Source organism: Zootoca vivipara, chromosome 10 (assembly GCF_963506605.1).
Source record: "Zootoca vivipara chromosome 10, rZooViv1.1, whole genome shotgun sequence".
NCBI classification, from domain to species: Eukaryota; Metazoa; Chordata; class Lepidosauria; order Squamata; family Lacertidae; genus Zootoca; species Zootoca vivipara.
The window spans coordinates 63,930,226-63,950,570 of record NC_083285.1 but is presented as its reverse complement, the minus strand read 5'-3'; the positions used below and the strand labels follow the sequence as shown (position 1 = coordinate 63,950,570).

Here is a 20,345-nt window from a genome sequence, read left to right as displayed (position 1 = left end):
TGAGCGAGGACTTTTCGGACTAGCCCTTCCAGTGGCAGTCTACCTGAAAAGGTCCATCCCAGAAGGTCAGGGAATCCTTGGGACTGGCTTTTGTTGAGTAATTAGAGGGGGCTGTCAGGAGAAACGGGCACCTGCTCTCTTTGCATGAACACCTGCTCTCTTTGCATGCAGAAGAGCATCTTTGGATCATCCCAGACCAAAAGACTCGGCATCATGTTCTCACAGTGGCCAATGTTTTTGCTCAATGCTCCTTCCAGCCTCAGGAGCCAGCAAGGAATTGATTTGTCTAACTCAATCCTGTTGTAACGGTGAGGGGCATGGATATTAAGGAAAAACAGAGGGAGGGGCAAGGCTATGCTTGCAAAGTCCTACAAGGCGGGACAAGAAGGAAAACAAAACATTATAGTGCACCAAAAGAGTCCTGCAAGACCTTAAAGTTTGTTTGTTTGTTTGTTTGTTTGTTTGTTTGTTTGTTTGTTGCATGGACTGTTGTGGACTCAAGCCCACTTCATCAGATGCCTGAAATGAAATCTGAGTATAGCAATTTGCAGTATTTGTAGTCTGAAAGGACTGTAGCCTAGTTTGTACCTTCTCAGTCTCTCTCTTCTGGAAGGGATTTTGCTTCAGGATCCATGTACAGTGGTACCTCGGTTTACGACGACGATCCGTTCCGGGGAGACGGTCGCTCCCCAAGTCCGCCGCTCGCCGAAGGCACGCTTCTGCGCACACGCTGTGCAGATCGCTTCTACGCATCCATGCGCGCAGAACCCAGATGTAAATACCGGTACTTCCGGGTCCACGGCGGTCGCTCTCCGAATTCGTCGTAAACAGAGGCGGTCGCAAACCGAGGTTCCACTGTATTATAGCAGGTGTTCCACAAAAACACACAGCAGGTAAATAAATTAGTTGTGAATAGGATAGAAGAAATATTTCAGATTCTTTTGTCGCTGGTATCAGTGTTTAGGCTGTTAGCCCTACAGGGTGGTAAACCGTTTCAGGTCTCTCTCTCTCTCTCTGCCTTTATTTCTTTTCTAACCCTGATGACTGTAAGCTATCTTGATACATCTCTTGGCTGAGGCAGTGGGTTTAAGGCGTTTCCCAACTGCTAAGTGATTTGTCCCTATTGTTTAGTCCAGGGGTTCCCAACAAAATTTTCTCGAGGACCCCTCATCGAGCCGCTATTGTGACAAGGACCCCCATTAATTCCTAATCCTAAAATTAAAAAGTGAGAGCCAAATTAAGAGTCTTTCTATATTTTATATTTATACGTTTTTACAGTTACAACAGAGTACTCCATCAGTATATCTGATGTATCTGAAGAAGTGTGCATGCACACGAAAGCTCATACCTAAATATAAACTTAGTTGGTCTTTAAGGTGCTACTGAAGGAATTTTTTTATTTTGCTTCGACTCAGACCAACACGGCTACCTACCTGTCATCAGTATACAGTTAGTTTTAATTTTCAGTTCTTAATGAGATGAGTTAAATCTGTCCTTTGAGTCCATTATTTCTGAAATATTAGGTTCCAAACTTGAAACTTTCACTCTGAAATCCGACCGCATGTCGAGCCGATTCCTATATTTGTTTTTCATGAAACACATGGAAGAAAATGCTTGCTCACACCGATATGTGGTTGCAAATGGAAGGATCTTTTTCATTGCCTTATCTCCAAGTTTCTTGTAGTCCTTGCGGCATACAGCAGAACTACTGCCTCTATCTAATTCTAGTTTTGCGCTAGACTCTGCTCATGCAGGAAGCGGCCAAAACAAAAAATCTGTTATCATACGAAATATATTTAATATATTTTTTATTCTAATAGGATCTTGAGGACCCCTCCGGCATAGCTCGCGGACCCCTGGGGGTCCCCGGACCACCTGTTGGGAACCACTGGTTTAGTCAATGAGGGTGGATGTTTTTCATTAACACACTCAAAATTGTGCCTCTGTTGAGATTTGTTGATATGTATATATATTTCAATTAGTTAATTAATCCAGTCTCAGCCAGCTACTACTCACTGGGTGGCTTCGCGCAAAACCCTTATCTCAATCTTAAGTTTCCCATCAGTGCACGGGGGCGGGGGGGGGGATCGCAACGTACCTTGCAGGGATGTTTTGAGGATAAAATAAGTAAGGAGATTTTTGCCCACCCAAAGGTTTGTGACATGGGGTGGGCTTTGAATCTCTTTTTTTAATATTTAAAAATGCTTAATAAGTTCAAAGACAAGACAGTTATGTGATTAAAAAAACAACAACTTCAGTTGGCAACTGATATATTATTATTATTATTATTATTATTATTATTATTATTATTATTATTATTATTATTACCCTGCCCATCTGGCTGGGTTTCCCCAGCCACTCTGGGAGGCTTCCAACAAAATATTAAAATACAATGGTCTGTTAAACATTAAAAGCTTCCCTAAACAGGGCTGCTTTCAGATGTCTTCTAAAAGTCTATCTAAAAGATAATATCTTGGACTAATGATCCAGTATATAAAAAGCAAGGAATAAAAAAAAATCGGGAACAGTTCTTGAGGCATTCAAAGGTATAGATACCTGCTCATGGTTTCTTGGTGGCCAGCAAGTATGATTTATGAGATGGAAAGGGAAGACCAAGTAAGCCAAACAGAAAGCTTTTGAGAGTCAGGTTGTATAGGTGGGGCAGCTAGATTGTGTGTTCCTGCTCCACCAGTCAGGCACCTCAAAGCCCATCAGATATCCACACACAGGTGTACTGTTTGTATGGAGCTGATACCTGTTGGTGTTGACTTGGACAGGCCCAATGCAAGTGTGATGCCTGCTTGTGGCTATTCCATGGGCCCTGGTGTTGGACAGATGAGCCTTACTTATCCACCCCATGTAGCCCCTGTGCACAGTGGAGTTTGTCCAAGCCACGTAGGAGTGTGTTCACAGCTCAGCATGTCCACCTATTGAAGATTTGTTTGTTGGGGTGCCAAAGCAGCCATAGTTGTGTGCGCGCACAGCTAATAGTCTGAAAGAGAATGTGAATCCCCATTCATCAATGTCTCTCTGGCATTCCGTGGAGCCTAGGTAGATATTCCAATTTGGACATATTCCAAGCACAATTCAAAGTGTTGGTGCTTTTAACTATACTTGAATACCTGGAGGAACATCTCCACCCCCATATTATTGGAATGGGAGACAAAGGATGAGCAAGTAGAATCCTCAATGATACATATATTGGTCATAATATAGATATGGAAGCACGGGAACGATTGTGGAATATGGATATAAAATTTACAGCATGTTATGGTCTAAGAGAAAATCATTGGTATATGAAAATGATATATCAAAGGTATCTAACACCGAGTAAATTGGCAAAAATGTATAAATCTAAATCAAATAAGTGTTGGAAATGTAAAGAGAAAGAAGGTTCTTTTTATCATATGTGGTGGTCTTGTTGTAAGGTTAAAGCAGGGGTAGGCAACCTAAGGCCCTTGGGCCGGATGCAGCCCAATCGCCTTCTCAATCTGGCCCGCAGATGGGCCAGGAAACAGCATGTGTTTACATGAGTAGAATGTGTGCTTTTATTTAAAATACGTCTCTGGGTTATTTGTGGGGCATAGGAATTCGTTCATCCCCCCCCAAAAAAAATAAAGTCCAGCCCACCACATGGTCTGAGGGACGGTGGACTGGCCCACGGCTGAAAAAGGTTGCTGACCCCTGGGTTAAAGCTTATTGGGAAAGGATATATAATGAATTGAAAAGAAACTTATTCATGTATGCAACTACAGCAGCAAGAATGTTACTTGCCCAAAAATGGAAAGAAGAAGTCGTCCCAGCAAAAGAAGAATGGATACAAAAACGTATGGAAGGATTATTGTGCAGTCATACCTCGGGTTGCGGACCGCGCCAAACCCAGAAGTACCAGAATGGGTTACTTCCGGGTTTCGGCGCTCGCACATGCGAAAAAATGCAAAATGACGGCATGGGCAGAAGCACCGAATCGCGTCTTGTGCGTGCACAGACACAGCACTGCTGCGGGTTGCGAACGCTGTGGGTTGCGAATGTGCCTCCTGCATGGATCACGTTCGCAAACCGAGGTATGACTGTAATAACCTGCAGTTTCATAAGAGTATATATTTAAAGTAGATGAATAAATGAACCAGTTAATTTGGATATGCAGAAAATATAAAAAATAAATTTAAGGAACTGCAGAAAGAGGGGGAAGGAAGTCAAGTTTTGAAATGTTAAAATGACTGTAAAATTATTGAAATGTATAAACCTGAAAATTATAAATAAAATAAAATAAAAAGGAAGTTTTAAATGTTTGATGTCTTACAATGTTTTAATTTGCTGGAAACTGCCCAGCGTGTCTGGGGTAACCCAGTCAGATGGGTGGCATATAAATAATACATTCTTCTTATTCTTTTTATTCTTCTGCATTCCTCCATTAGGACCCCTAAAGTGGCAGGAGGTTGGGCATGCAGGCTAATCCATCTAGGGAACACCCCGCAGTCTAGGTGTTTTGCTCTGCATGAGCAATTCATGCCGATTGCTGCCTTAAACGTCTCTTCTCTCTGGTTTTGTTGGTGGTTTCCCCTCCAGGCAGCTAGTGAGTAGCATCAGGGTCTTTGCCCTCTGAGGAGCAGATTTATAAAAACTCCTTAAAGCCAGCTTGGCATGCATCACCTATTTTTTCCTTCCTTTCTGCTCTCCGCTGTGTTCACACGCCCCATTATAATCACGGAGGGGTGTGTGCGTGTTTACTCAAATATAATGAAGGGATGGAATATGCATCTTTAATATAGCGGGCAATCAATCATAGAAATTGAACTAAAATAATGGGCTCCCTCCCCCCTTTTAAGGTGAGCAACTCAGTGAAGACAGGGGAAAAGACAATGTTTTACATTGCCTGAATGTTTCAGGGACCACCACCATACAAGCCCATCAGGAAATTTCTTGCTACCCTGAAAATTCAGATTCTTTAAGGGACATCTCTATTGCGTGTTAAATACTGTACTGTCTTTCCTCTACCATGCTCTGCATGTTAAGGCCTCATGTCCTCTTTAACGTATTTACTAAGAATAAAATTAAGTTGGTTTTAAATAGGATTTAGAATCATAGAGTTGGAAGAGACCACAAGGGCCATCCAGTCCAAGATGGCTTCTAAGTGAGCTCACTTAGAATTGTGGACTTTCTCAAATAATATCTCTCTCTCTCTCTCTCTCTCTCTCTCTCTCTCTCTCTCTCTCTCTCTCTGTGTGTGTGTGTGTGTGTGTGTGTGAGAGAGAGAGAGAGAGAGAGAGAGAGAGAGAGAGAGAGAGAGAGCAGACAGACAGACAGACAGACAGACAGACAGACAGACAGACAGACAGACAGACAGACATTTATTTGTCCACCAGCTTTTCCTGACTTTGGAATCTGAACTTGTTTGGTAACCCACATGCAGATTTGTAGCTTTAGGCGATATTATCTTCTCGTGTTTGTGTTTGTGTGTGTGTGTGTGTGTGTGTGTGTGTGTGTGTGTGTGTGTGTGTTATCACCACTGCCAGAAACATCATGGCAAAATGCAATTTTGCGTTCCTTTAGCTGGGAAAACAACACCTGGAGATCATCCGCCTGGGATCTGCTTGCCATCATGGATGATTTGGGGCATAAGGCTGATCAGACTAGATTCTTAACTCCTTACTTTATCTAGCTGGTCCCTTCAACAGCCTAATTAGCTTTCTAGAAAGTGGAATGTGCTTTCCTTTTAATTTCTCCTTGGCAATCTGAATGTAGTTTTGTGTTGTGCACAGGCACAACTTGACTTAGTTGGATGCAGTGCTTGAGCAAACCTTGGAAAACAATTAGGGTATCTTTCAAACTGACTCAATTTGATTGCATAATTACTCAAATAATGGTCAGTAATGGAATACGTAGGGTTATCTTCTGGCTAATCCTCAAGTAATGGAATTGTGTATCTCATTTTTTTTCTCCCTCCCCCCCCCCTCTCTCTCTCCTTCTCAGCCGTTCCCAATGTGCAGGGGAAAAACTGAGACACAAGTGATTATGGGAAGTAGGGAGAGCCACTGGAGGCCAGCAAGGAAAAGGAGACCTTATCTTAAGCAATTAATCAGGAAACTCATATTGTAGGACAATTATTCAAAGCTCATTCTAAAATAGTTTTAGAGCCCCAGGTCCTAAGATACTTTCCCGCCTCCCCCACCCACCCACTTTTCATTTGTCAAGGTCACTTGGAGCACCAGGGGCCAAGCCTTGCTGCAGTTTGAAGAGGGCAGTTTTTTAATTGTACTGTTTTGGACACCTTATCCTGTTTCTCTTTTCTCCCCTTTATTTTAAGTGGGTTACCTTCTGTTGCTGTCGAGCAGTCGCCAGTTTAGGAGCCAGCCATCATTTTCTTCAAGCAAAGTGGAGCAGCAGATAAACAAAAGCACAGATTAGTGTGTTTCCCCCCACCCTGTGGCAAGAGGAATGAATTCTTTGCAGATCTGAATCTCTTGCATCTCAGCTTGGGAGAATGCTTGCGTGGGTTCTTGCTCTGATATCATACAGGAAGTACAAATAGAGGAAGGAGGAATTGTTCCTTGATCCTTTTGTATAACATCCCTAGATGCCCTTAGTCTTGCAAGTTCCTAAACATTAACGTGGATTCCCCAAAAGAAAGACATGTAGAAACCATGCTAACCCTTGATTTGTTTTACCTATGGTTTGTTTCACAGGCAAGCTAATAAGTAATGGCTTAGCTGTACGAAACTTGGTTTGTTTCCTAACCGTTCTTCCTTGTGCCTCTTCAGGGGTCTGAGATGTGGTAAACAAGCAAACTGCAGCTAGGCAAGGGTTTGTCCACATCAGCCCAATTAACCCATTGCTAAGTGAGAACAGGCTTTGTCCCTTCTTGAAGCTAAGCCATGGTTTTGCTTAGTGTATCAGGGGTGGCCAACTCCCAAGAGACTGTGGTCTACAAACAGAGTTAAAAACTGGCAGTGATCTACCCCCCTTTTGGGGGTTCAGGTTTTTTAGGGGTCCAGGGCAAAAGTGTTACAAAGCGCAAAACAGAAATATAATAACGGCAAAGGCCTTAGCAAACAACCAGGTTCTTACGTCGGATCTAAATGCCCACAGCATGGGAGCCACCTGAATTTCAAGAGGAAGTGGGCATCAGAGCTTGGGTGCCACCACGGGAAAGACTTGTAGGTGTCAAACAAGGATATCCCAGCACTGGGACATTTTAAGGAGGGCTACCTTGACTGACCTCAGCTCAAGGGCAGGTACATATAGGGAGAGAGTCTCCGAGTGTTTCATTTTATTTTGCTTCTGAACTATTCAAATGAAAACTTAATTGACCAGTATTGTAATCCAGACCTTAGAAAATACATAGATAGCGTGTCCACCGCAGAAAACGCCACTTCAACTACTGGTAGTGCCCTTGCTCTCGACCCTCCTGCCTCTTCTTGCAGTTCTGCAGCCCCATTCCCGTCGCAGTTGCTCAGTTTCTAGGATCAGATTTATCAGAAGGCGTTGCACTGATGCATGAGGTTCTGGGAGGAGAAGCGGTAGATTTCCGCAGCCCTCCTCCACAGAAAAGCCTAAGGTCATCGTAAACAGTGAGAGTCCTTCGAGTGGATGTGGTTTTAATTTTTCTCATGCCCTCTAAATTTCGCTGCTTGCTTGAGTGAGAAAACTACCCGCAGAATTATTACTCAGCATGATGGCCCGGTGCTCTGGTAGCACTTTTCCAGGGGTGCTGACAGCAGCGTTTTGAAGCTGACAGAGAGTAGGGCTCTCCTCTCCAGTTTCAAATGGCTGCTGAGTGCCGCCTGAGAGGTGCTACTGTGTAGCTGCATGGAAGATCACACTACCTGATAATTCCCTGCCTGCCTGCCTGCCTGCCCGTCCCCTGCCCCCACTCCTCAACTCCCAGTCCTAGGGGCACTTGACGCGGAATGGGTTAGAAGGAGAAAACACAAGAGAAGGATGGAGGCCAGCTGAACATGGAGAGAAATGAACAGAGTTTTTGTTGAGTGATAAAACGGGCAGGGGGAGGCTCTTTTCAAAGCTATGATCTACCCCTCTTACAGTCTTATGTTTGAAAAAAAAACATAGGGGGAGGGACTCCTACCATATTGCCTCCCGCCTCCCCCAAAAGACACAGAGCATTTTATGCTTTATTTTAACTTGTGCATGCAATTTCTCTCCCCCTCTCCAGTTACTTACAGTATTATGAATAGTGTTCTGTATCTCTGCATGCATATGCTCAGGGACTCCTAATCGAGACTTGAAAAATTCCAGGGCTGTTTGCGTGTCAACCATTTCAAACTAACAGCGTTGTTGGCATCCGTCAGTCTCTGGAGACAATGGAGTGCACCTCTAGGGGTGAAGTCAAACTGCTGTGTTAGCAGCACCAAAGTGACCTCCCCAGTGTGTATGGAGGTCCTGGGCTGCCCAGACGACAAGACCCCCCCTCTCATCCTCGCTGATGTGGTCCAAAGAAAAGCACAGCAAAACGTTTGGCACCAGCTTGGCTGCAGGAGTTGCCGGAAGGAGGCGTACAAGGTGCCATCCAACAGTCTTAGGGACTTCACTCTGGATTTGTGTAGGGTTTAGCCCAGGGGCCAGCAAACTTTTTCAGCAGGGTCCACTGTCCCTCAGACCTTGTAGGGGGCCGGACTATATTTGGGGGGGGGATGATACAAGAGCACCACGAGCCCTGGTGGCTGCTTACCTGTGTCTTGTGAGCGGCAGGGGCTGGCAGCAGCGGACGGGGACAATGAGCAGAGCGCAAAAGAGCTCCAGAGAGGGGCTGCTGAAAATGGTGGCCGCTCGAGCGCTGCTGCTGCTGCTGGCACCAACAAAGCCCAGCCCCCTTCTTCCTCTAGGCAGGGCGGGGAGAAGCCAGGAGGAGGGAGGGAGGAAGCGCCACCGCCGTGTGAGGGAGAGGGAAAGAACACGCGTGCTGGCGATCCACGCAGCGATTCCCAGACCGTCCGCGGGCCGGATCCAGAAGGCAATTGGGCCTGATCCGGCCCGCAGACCTTAGTTTGCCTACCCATGGTTTAGCCTTTTCTTCTCCCAAAGATATCCTGCACGGCAGAAGAATTTTAGGAACAAAGTTCTCCTTCTCTTTGATTACCTGACTTCCCAGGTTGACGAGCCACATCTGACCCTCACTTACCTCTAGAGCACATGCAGGAACCACCTTCTTGACCATTGGATCCACTCTTGGTCTCGCCTCCTCAATCTGCTGGAGCTTTGTATTTGCATGCCTGTCAAAGCTTTTCCCAGGATAGTGGCTTCTGTCGCACGCTGACATCTTCTAGGAGCCACAGGTGTGAGCTGAGTGCAGGTTCTGGCGTAAACTTGCATTAACTGCAGAGGCCTATGTCTGCAGCAGCCATTTTCCATTTTTCTCCTTTTGGTGCCAATCTAGCCTTGTATGGTGCAGCAAATGAGCTACATGTTATTCAGTTCGGAGGTTTCCGAACCTTCACCAAGTCACCAAAGCACTTCAGATCTGAGATTGCTGCACAATTGATACAAACCAGCCACCATGTACCTCTACACTGCATTCTGTATTTTTCCAGGAAATGCTTTTTTAAAATTTTACTCTATTTATCAAAGCATTCCTATCCCAGCCTTCTGGTACAAATGCACTGCTTCCAGTACACCGGTATTAGTTTGCCTGTCTTCCGAAGTGATGTGTTCTATTAAGGGGTGAGGAACAAGATCATAACAGTGGCAGTGCTGCCCTATAAAGTTGCTCTTTGCAAATCTAGCCCAGCCTAGATCTCGTCTACCCTGCGCCAAAAGATACTTGGCTAATTGAGCTATGAATACCTTACTCTGATGCAATGTGCCAGAAGCGAAGCACCTGTATTGATACTTTTTTTAAAAAGTGCATTCAGTTTATTTTAGTGGGGGCAGAACAACTTGTATGCACACATAAGCAATTTGTCTTTTGCTGCCAATTTGTAGGAACACCTGGCAGGGGTGTGCTGTGCAAATTTCAGTATCTTTCCATCTAGGTTTTCATGCTGCCTCTCTCACCATGATCTCTGAAGCTAGCTTTGAACGAGAGCGTATTGAACAAGAGTGTGAATCGAGAGTGGTATCATTAGCAGCCTGCTATGGAAGCAACCAGGAAGGAATGTTGCCTTGTGTTTAGGTAGGGAATTTCATAAGAAGCCTGCAGAGGGTGTAGATACAGGTGAAACTCAGAAAATTAGAATATCGTTGAAAAGTGCATTTATTTCAGTAATGCAACTTAAAAGGTGAAACCAAAATATGAGATAGATATAGATGCATGACATGCAAAGCAGGATATGTCAAGCCTTTATTTGTTGTAATTGTAATTATTTTTCGTTAGGCGGCTCAATTATAAATGGAATGTTTATTTTTGTATTATTGTAACTATTTGTTTATTACTGTGGAATTTCCAAAAGAAAGCATTTGTAAAAATTAAAAGAAAATTAAAAAATAATAAGTTGCATTACTGAAATAAATGCACTTTTCGACGATATTCTAATTTTCTGAGTTTCACCTGTAGATTGGGACTTACTGCAGCTTACTTACTTGCTTACTTACTTACTTACTTGCCTTTTCTCTCTCCCACTCTCTTTTTTCAGTAGCACATCCCTGTCCTTGAAAATATATGGCTGGGGCAACCAAGGGTCATGCCATATTATTTTCATTAAGCTTTACACCTAATACGTTATACCAAGTGTACATCCAAGGGTGGAAATGTGATAAACCTGTTTGCAAACACTTTGCCAGGGAGCCTGATTGACTGCCATCTCGGCTTGTTGGCAGATCCAAGTTTACTGCTGTCTTCTCTATTTCCAGACTAGGGACGCACCTTTAACAAAGGCATACATGGGAGGGGGGTGTTTCTTCTTTTTAAATATATATATTTGTATGGTGGTAGTGCTGCTGTCACAGACCATCTTAGATCGGACCACAACCCAGTAATGCCATTGTGTAAATCAAAAGCAGGATTTGTGAGGTAGGTCCAGGTGTATTACATGGATTTGTGTTTCCTTGCTAGGGAAAGAATCATAGAGGACCTTGACCTCTTGTTTATGTGTGCTTTAAGTGATCTCTTTACCAAAAATGGAGGCAGGGAGATGAGCGGGGAAGATTGGAAAGATGACAGGTGAGAAATCCTCTGTCTCTGAGGGTTTGGACATGGCATCCAGTTTAGACCAACCTTTGGATAGTCTTATGCCGTACTGACTTGCTTTTATTTTTAGGATTGTGCTGTTAAAATTGTCACCTAAGGCATGCTGATAGTGATTTTGCAGGGTGTGTGTGTGTGCAAGCAGACCCCCTGAGCTCAACAGTGCTCTCCCTCTCCCCTCCTCAGTTTACAGCAACTTGTATTCAGAAGCACATTGTCTCTCACCGTGGAGAGCCATCAATAGTCTATACTTCTGCTTTGCTACAGGTCTCCTACATTCCCTGTGGGCTTCCCTGGTGTCAAATAATAGGGAAGGGGCAGTTGAGAGCAGGGGAGATAGATAGCCTTGTTGCGTTGGGTAATGCCTGTTTGCATCTATGTTTTGAAATGAGTGAATTTGGGGGGTTTATTTTAAAATAAGACGTCGTCAGTGCTAACACGAAAAGCCCGTTCTCCACGATATTAAATAAGTAAGCACAGACTGGGGAAACTAACTGTTTACTTGCCATCCCTCCCTCCCCGCCAGCTCACTCCAGTGGCAATACACTTGAGAAGTGTAAATACTGCCTGGATTCCCAATCTGCAGATCGTAAAACATGACCTTTTGTCAGGGGATCGGTGGAGGATTTTAGATGGCTCAGAAATTTCCAGCCCAGAAGCACTTGAAAAGGGAGATTATTGAAATACTCCAGATAGTGACATTGTCTCGGATGATCTCCAAATTCATATTTCTTTTATCGGGAACGAGCGGGTGTGAGAAATCTCACCTTAATGCACACTATTACCATAGCTGTGCCCCTATTATACTATTGTAATCGGGTCTGAACCAAGAGCAGTGATTAACGATGGCAATTTATTGTATCTGACGAGGGGAGAAAATGGGAGATGTTGTCGTTATCATAAATCATATCATAAATAACCAAAGAGAAGCCCTCGGAAAGCTTGTGTGGTGTCAGCAATGAGGCACTTTTCTGCGCGTTCGCCCAGGATGGTAGCCATAGAAACCCCAAAGTCATATTGTTATCTTAGTCTTGCTGCAGTTATGTGATACAACCATATTAACATATAGATTAGGCCATTTATAATACTAGGTGTCATTTCAGGTTAGCTTGCTTATATAGCATTTTAGGGCTCTCTCCTTTTCATTCTGCAGAATGTTAGGGAAAGGCTGCGTTTTTGCAGGTCAGTCTCGAGCCATTTATAACCCATCAGCGTCACACAACTGTCAGCCCAGTTAATATACTCCTGTTATTGATTGGTTGCAGTGTGCAAGTTGTCACTGCCTAATTACCTTGTCTTTGCTAATAATTTCATTTTTAACCGGGGGGGGGGGGGATGAAATATGTTTAAACAAGGAATATAGTGCATATACTTTACTGAGTTCTTTGGTCCAAGAAGCCCGATTTATTGCTGAGGTGCAGACAGAGTGGGGGAGAGAGCCTGTTGCAAACATCCTAGGAAAACTTGCTCAGCTTTGCAGTTTGTTTCTGATGCTGTTTGACACTGTGCGATCCCCCCCCCCACACACACACACTGGTTGTTGCTGTTCTTCTAAGGTGAGATGCAGTGTAGGCTGCAGCTTGCAGAGGAAAAAGGGCAACTGGACTGTTGCCAGCATAGCAAATGAAATTATTTAGAATCATATGGGATTTGTGCATAGCTTCATCTCTCTCTCTCTCTCTCTCTCTCTCTCTCTCTCTCTCTCTCTCACACACACACACACACACACACACACACACACACACACACACAATGTTTCCACATTTCTTCCTTTAAAATTGAACTCTGAAACTCACCGATGATCTCTCTTCTCTGGTTTACAAATCTTAATTGAGCCATTGGCTTGCCAGGGATATTGGGCAAGCGACTAACTCAGCCATTGTACCTCTCCCCCTTGCCTCCACAAAAAGAACCCACAGTATGGGGATAACACTACTGGCCTACCTTGCAGGATTATTGCAAGGCACTCTGGGTTAAATACCGTATTTTTCCTTGTATAAGACGCCCCCTATTTTTTTGAGCCCAAAATTAAGAATATTTAATTGCAACACTCTGTGTGTATAAGACGACCCCCAATTTTAAATTTAAAAATTTGGGGGGGGAAATATAGTATTATACATGGAAAAATACAGTATATATGAGACATTTTGAACAATTTAGCACACTACATAAATGCTGTAGTGGTGGTGGTGGTGGTGTTGCTGCTGCTGCTACTGAAAGCTTGCATCAAATTCCTGTTCAGCCAGTATCAATGTTCTCTGCCCATCTCTCTGTGTCTCCCTTTCCCATGTGAGCTCAGTCAGTCATCTGCCACCCAGTGTCCTTTTCTCTGCATGCTGCCCCCATGTCTGGCAGGTATATGGGGCCTACCTGTATCTCCCGTGTACCACCCATTTATCTCCCTCCCTTTCTCATTGCCCATTTGTCACTATTGTGCTGCGTTTTCCATGTCTCTTGCATGTGTGTTGCTCGTCACTGTGTGTGTCTCTTGCATACTGCAATCTCTCCAAGGTATGTGGTGGTCATGGCAAGGCTTCCCCACCCAAAGTACTGTACAGCACAACATAAGTTTTTGGGGGTTTTTTTAAGCGAAGCTGGGTACTCTTAAAGCACAGTATAAATGCATGGTGGTGGTTTTGGTTGTTACTGTATTCTTATCACATTTGTCAGCTGAGGGTTCTTAATGGTACCAAACAGGAAAAACAGCAACCCAGAGCAGTATTTTGGCACTACCATGCAATAATACATTTCCCCCCTCTCTCTTCAGAAGCTACCCATGCAGAAATTAATTCTATATGTTTTTTACATTCGAACTTTTCTACTCTGTGTTATCCCTTACGGTTAAGGGCAAATAGCAAAGTTTTTAAACCCAAGTTTTTTTAAAAAAAATATCTACAGTCAGTTTTCCTTCTGATGTTTAAAAGTCTTCTTTAAAATGAATGCCCTGTTTGGAAACTCCAGAAGTGATATTTCAAAAAAGAAAAGTGTGTGCACAACACAAGCCGATAATTACAAATGCAGGACCTCTAGCTGTGAAAACTTGCAAAAGGAAGGCATGCGCTGGAAAAAGTTGACGTTTTGCTAGTCTTATGCTGCTGTCTGTTGTACTGTAATCTTTTTGATGACGTTTATGCTTTTAAATTTGTATACTTCTTGCATGGTTTCCCAGCAGGAATTTACTAAGTAAATAAATAGTAAAACAAACCAGGTAGCCTCAGTGAACCTTGCAGACAAGTAAGAAACAACTTATCACTACCGCGTTCCCCCCAGGAGCTTGAGCAATGACTTGCCTGGAAGGAGATGGTAGTTTTCCTCTTAGCGAATGTCTAACCAACAGCCTTGGAGTAATAAACCCTACACAAATCCAGAGTGGATTCCTTAAGATGGCTGGATGGCACCTTGTACATCTCCTTCCGGCAACTCCTGCAGCCAATCTGTTGTCAAACATCTTGCTCTGATTTCCTTTGGACCACATCAGCCAGGCTGAGAGGCGGGTCTTATCACCTAGACAGCCCCAGGACCTCCATACGCACTGCCTAGACCTGAGCCCCAGAGAGGTCACTTAGCTGCTTGTAGGGGAGCAGTTAGGAGTTACTGGTCTCTGCAGCCACAGCAGGCGCTGTGATTCTCCAGTGGTTTGACTTCACCCCAGAGGCACACTCGTTGTCTCTCGAGACAGATGGATGCCAAGAACAACAACAAACGTATCCATATGGCACCTCAGAGTGTTCCAGGGACTTCTCGTTATCTTGTGAGCCTTTTAACAACTCTGTAAGGTAGGTCCCATATTGCAGTTGAGGAGTTGAGGATGAGCGAGGATGCCTTAATTTAAGCCAATGGAGAATTCATGACAGAGATGGGATTCAAGCCAGCAGCTTCCCCATTCATAGCTCAAATCTCTTTGCTGTTACAGTGCAGCATCTTCCTGTCACAGTAGCTGCCAAGCAGCTGGCATTCTGAAAAGGCCAGGGATCCTAAAGGATCCTTCATTGGTTACTACAAAGTTTCAGGAACCAACATTCCATGGCTTTTTCCCCATATTGCCGTCATAGCACTTGGGAATCTGACCTATGCTGGGGGGTGTTTGTGTGGAAACAGCTGTGTAGGACCTTTGCTCCATGGGAGAGGAAGTTAAAAATGTTGATTTGTGATGTTATTTAGAGTGATGTTAGTCTGAAAGTCTGAAAGTCTTATTTTCTGTTTAGGCAAAGGGTGAGAGGCAAGCCAAATATTCATACACTCCCACATTTTGATCTGCAAGGCTAATTTTCTATGTGCTAAGTAAAGTTCTGTTACTGTTCATCCATATGACTCTTTTATGCTGGTTTTAAGTTTCACTAATGTGGTAAGCAGGGCTAAACCATCTACAGTGGTGCCTCACTAGACGAATTTAATTCGTTCCACGGGTCTTTTCTTATAACGAAAAATTCGTCTAGCGAATCCCATAGGAATGCATTGAATTTTTTTTGAATTTTTTTTGCCCATAGGAACGCATTAATTGAATTTCAATGCATTCCTATGGGAAACCGCGATTCGCTAGACGGATTTTTCATAAAATGAATTCGTCTAGCGAGGCAACCTCCGCTTGAAAAATCCTTTTGTTAAGTGGAAATTTGGTTAAGCAGGGCATTCGTTAAGCGAGGACCACTGTACAGTATCACTTCTCTATCTTTAGTTTCAATGCAAAGCACAATAGCTCAGTTGGTAGAGCATGAAACTCCTAAACTGTCGGGTTATGGGTTTGAGTCCCACACTGGGTGAAAGTTTCTACATCTCACAGTTATTAGCCAGGATTGCTTGATGCTGAGAAACTACAGTGGTATTTGTTTGCAGATAAATATGGTGGCAGTTACATATGCCTGGAGAGAAAGTTCCTAGCAATTCTAAGATTGTGACAAGTCTTTAGAAGTGTAAATTGATTTTAAGTTAGATGGAAAGGTGAGAAAATGCAACTGCTTACAATACCATAGTTGCTGTCGAAACTAATTTTACTAGATTCCATGTCCCCCTGTTAACGCAGCAACTATCAGACGAGTACAGAGAATTCCAGCCCGGGTTTCTGGGATTCTCCAAAACGAGAATCTCAATGTGCAGCAAATACTTTGAATGACCACTATCCCACTGCTCCAGGGGTGGGGAACCTCAACCCCAGGGGCCAAATGTGGCTCTCCAGGCATTTCTATCAGGCCCCCAGGACTCTTCCCAGGCCACATGCCCCCTCATCAGGTCACCCTCCTCACCAGCCCTTATCCCACCCTCATTGAATGTGTGCTTTGAACTATGATAATGCTTCCTGCTTACCTGGGAAGAAGTAGTGGGAAACTCTTCTCTCTTTTTTGCATGGTTGGAATGTGTTTTTAACATTCTGTTGGGAGCTGCCCAGAGTGGCTGGGGCAACCCAATCAGATGGCTGGCATATAAATAATAAAATTATTATTACCATTATCATTATTATTTGTTGTTAGTGCATCACCCTGCACACTTCTGCTTTTGGTTCCGCTGCCGAAAGTTGCCCATGTTGGAATGCAGCCCTTGGGTAGAAAGAGGTCCACACCTCTCGGCTACAGCATCACTAATATTGGCTAACGTTTTGCTTGCTCAAGCTCTTCCATTTTAGTAGTGGCTTTTCTGAGGTTGCTGTGAAGGCATCACTACGTTTTATTTTGTACTGTTTTATTCTGTACTGTTGAATGTGCTCAGTAGGAGAATATGACCTTCTAGTTCTTCACCTCTCTGATCTTATTTGCCTGGCATTTATGGCTGCAACTGACCAGTTGTGAATGGCTGGTCTCCAAGCACTTGAAGACATTATCAAGAAATTTGCAGCAGTTCCTGAACCATAGTTTTCAGGCAGGGCCGGCTCTAGGTAGATGGGTAGCTGGTAGGTGGGGCGCTGCGCGGCAAAGCCGCGCGGAAACCATGCTGCGCCCTGCGGGGGCGCCGGAGCGATCTCCACCCCTCAGCGCCAGGGCGCCCGACCTGCTCGAGACTGCCCTGTTTCCAGGCCATGTGATTCTAGAGCAGTATCAGGCTAATGTTGGAGCTCCTTTAAGGGCAGCTTTTTCACAGGACACCCCTTCTGATATAACAGCAAAAGCTTGCCAGGTGTGTAGCACCTGGATTGGAAGTGGCATAGTAAGTGACCTTAATGATCTTTGCCGTGTTCACAACCTCCTTGTCTCTTCACTGGACAAAGTACAAACAGGCAAGGGGTCCTCCAGCCAGCTTTACAGGGATAGCGCAGTACTCAAAGCTTGGGCTGAGGTGTATGTTGTAGCTATTTTAGTAGTGGGGGAACCCAGGCCTTTAAGAAGTGTAAGCACTCCATTACAGCCCGCCCCCTTCCCATGCCATACAAAATGGCTAGGATTTCTTTCTCTCTCTAATAACTGGCTTCTTGTGAGCTGTTATCAGATTGTTGGATTGTAGCACCGCGTTCATTCAGGGTATAACCTGGAATTATTTATCAGCTGTCCTGCGTATTGAAGAGTGGCAATGTACAATTACTCAAGTCTAGTGCTCACAAAGAACAGGTGAAGAGGTAAACCTGTTTTGAGGCTGCAGGCTACAGGTGGGGGCTCATAGGATCGAATGGTCCTGCATCCAGAAATATTTCCTGCACGCTGAAAACTAGCATGTCAGAGAGAAGAATTCAAACTTAGTCTTTCCCCGACATTTGGTTTTCTACACGTACAGTGCGTTTAACAGAAACCCAGAGAACGTGAGTTAATAGGTAGCCTATAAATCATATTCATAAATAGAAGAAATTTTTGTATTTTGCTGTGAAGGAACATAATCATGTGAAAGCTCACCTTTTGTCTGAATTGATACAGTCTAGAAAGAGGTTTAGCTTTTCAGATGCTCTTGTAAGAACGCAAGATACTGTACCTAGAATATATTTGGCTTTTAGTAGGCCTGTCAACATCTGCCTGAAAAACTTTTCAGAGAACTTGTTAATAACTCTTGATGGACTGTCGGAAGGAGGAGTTATTGAATGGTGTTTTTGCGGGTGATCAGAGGTATCTTCTGAACTGGGGTAGGGAAAATCATAGTTCCTTGGGCCCCTTGGAATTTGATGCAGGGAACTAAGCAACACGAAGGCATTTTTCCAGGCCTGCATTGGGCTGACATCTATAACTTGGAAGCTGTTCCCTATGAATTTGAAATGTTTTTCCAGCACAACCACACATTCCCCTCTTAATTCATACCATTATAGGGCAAGAAAGCATATTTCATTCCCATAATACATCAGATAATGATTGAACCAGATTTGAGAAACCTGCAGCACAAAAACTGGCGGTTCAGTCTATTTCTAGCAGGTGCCGACTCAGTCAAGAGTGATTTGCCTTTTTTTTTTTAAGAGACAGAAATGTGCATGCCCATCCAAGCAAAACTGAACTGCCTAACACTTTTCTGTTTTTCACAGAAGGCTAAGGCTTTATCCCCGGGCAAAGTCTCCACTCTGGACTGGCTGCTGTAAATCCTCTGGGCCTTGGCAAAAGCTTGACTTGTTAGCTCGTTTTACTTAATTTGTGATGCTGGCACTCATTCATGCTTCAGCCCAGGGCTCTTGACTCAACTCTCTCTAAATCGGGGCATTGACACATTTTAGAGGGAAGTAACATCCCCTCCCATAGCCTGAAAGGAAACTCTTCCAAATGAGATTCTTTAAGTTGGATTCAGAATAAAGGAAGACTTTGCACAGTTTCAGAATAATATTTTTTTTATTTAATTTTTTTTTTAAAAAAAGTTTGTTAAAATAACAAAATTGCATGCTCATTCCTCCTTGCAGCCACCTTCCAAAAACCGAATAATTCTGGGTATTTCTCACTAATGGCATCTACAGGTTGCTTTCATGCTGGAGTTTTAATTTTTTTTGCAATTACCAAGCTTCAAAAGCAGCCTCTTGGTGGAAGAGGATAAACGAGGGCCGCTATATAGTGTCAGGGGACCCTGGGTGGGGAGCAAGTTCGCCCAGGGACAGGAACTAAGCGGACCAGACGAGCAAGAGGAGGGCTGGCTGGAGTGCGAGCCGGAAGGCGGTGCAAGGGCTCTAAGCGAGGCTGAGGGGTCTAGGGATGCTACCAACGCGCGTGGGGGAGAGGAGGTGTCTGAAGGTACTGCGGCAGGGGAGGTATCGGAAGTTGGGGAATCGAGGAGGCTGTTTGGCAGTTTGGGGGAGGGGTCTGGCCCCGCTCCCTCCCTGGAGCAAAGAAAGAAACGAGGCGGGCCGAGGTTGTTTTGCTGGCGTAGATCAAGACACGCACCAGTTCCAGATTCTGACTCGGAATAGGCAGTCATGTCTTTCTGAACTCTGAACTGTACATGTCTATATAGCATTAAATTCTGAAAAGCCATTTACGGAGCCTTGGTGGTCTTTGGTCGTGGGAAGCTGCACACCAGCCCTGACATATAGTTAAGCGAAAGACAAGTGTGTACTGCGCCCACACTTGTGTTGCTAAGGTCAAGCCAGACAGACTTTTTTTTATGAAGTTGGGTAAATGAATATACAGAGGTTATTGAACAGTAGTAGAGCTAGAGAATCATTCTGTGATTGAACTGTTGGTTGTATCCAACCAAGTGCTACTCAGAGTAAACCTACTGAAATAATCTCATTCTTTGATTTCAGTTGGTCGACTCTGAATATATCTAACCTCCCTGGGCTCCTTTGGGAGGAAGGACAGGAAAAAAAACATTGACTACAACTCCATGTAGCTACATTGATTTTAAAAAAGCTATGCACCCTGACATAAGCAAAAAGTGTCACATATTAGGGGACATTTGATTCTAGATGACCAGCTATATTTTCTTGCTGCTACATATATATGTATATGTATATGTATATATATATATATGCTTGCACAATGGAACGTTCCTCCTACTTTCCCCTGTAGCTTCCTGCACACATGCATAATCTGTTCTAGACTATTGGGGGACACTCTGGAACAGATATTTAGGGGTGCTTAGGGAGATAACCCCTAGGAGAGAAACGGGAAATCTTGCTGTGCTAGTGAAAATCCACTCGCACAGCACTGGATAAAACTCACGGTGGTCAACCAGAGTTGTTTATGTTTTGCTTTTTATTTATTTGGTCCGCTCTTGCTTCCTTGCTACTTTACACGTAACTTCAGTGAAACTCAGTAAAAATCTTGTTTCAGGTTGGTTGGTTGAAGGAAGGAAGGAAGGAAGGAAGGAAGGAAGGAAG

General features: G+C 44.0%; 1 protein-coding gene across 2 annotated transcripts in view; it reads left to right on the top strand.

Annotated features, from left to right (window-relative positions):
* TAF3 (TATA-box binding protein associated factor 3) overlaps positions 1-20,345 on the top strand; it is a 148,761-nt gene that overhangs the window by 83,971 nt on the left and 44,445 nt on the right. The gene's annotated exons all lie outside the window — the stretch shown is intronic.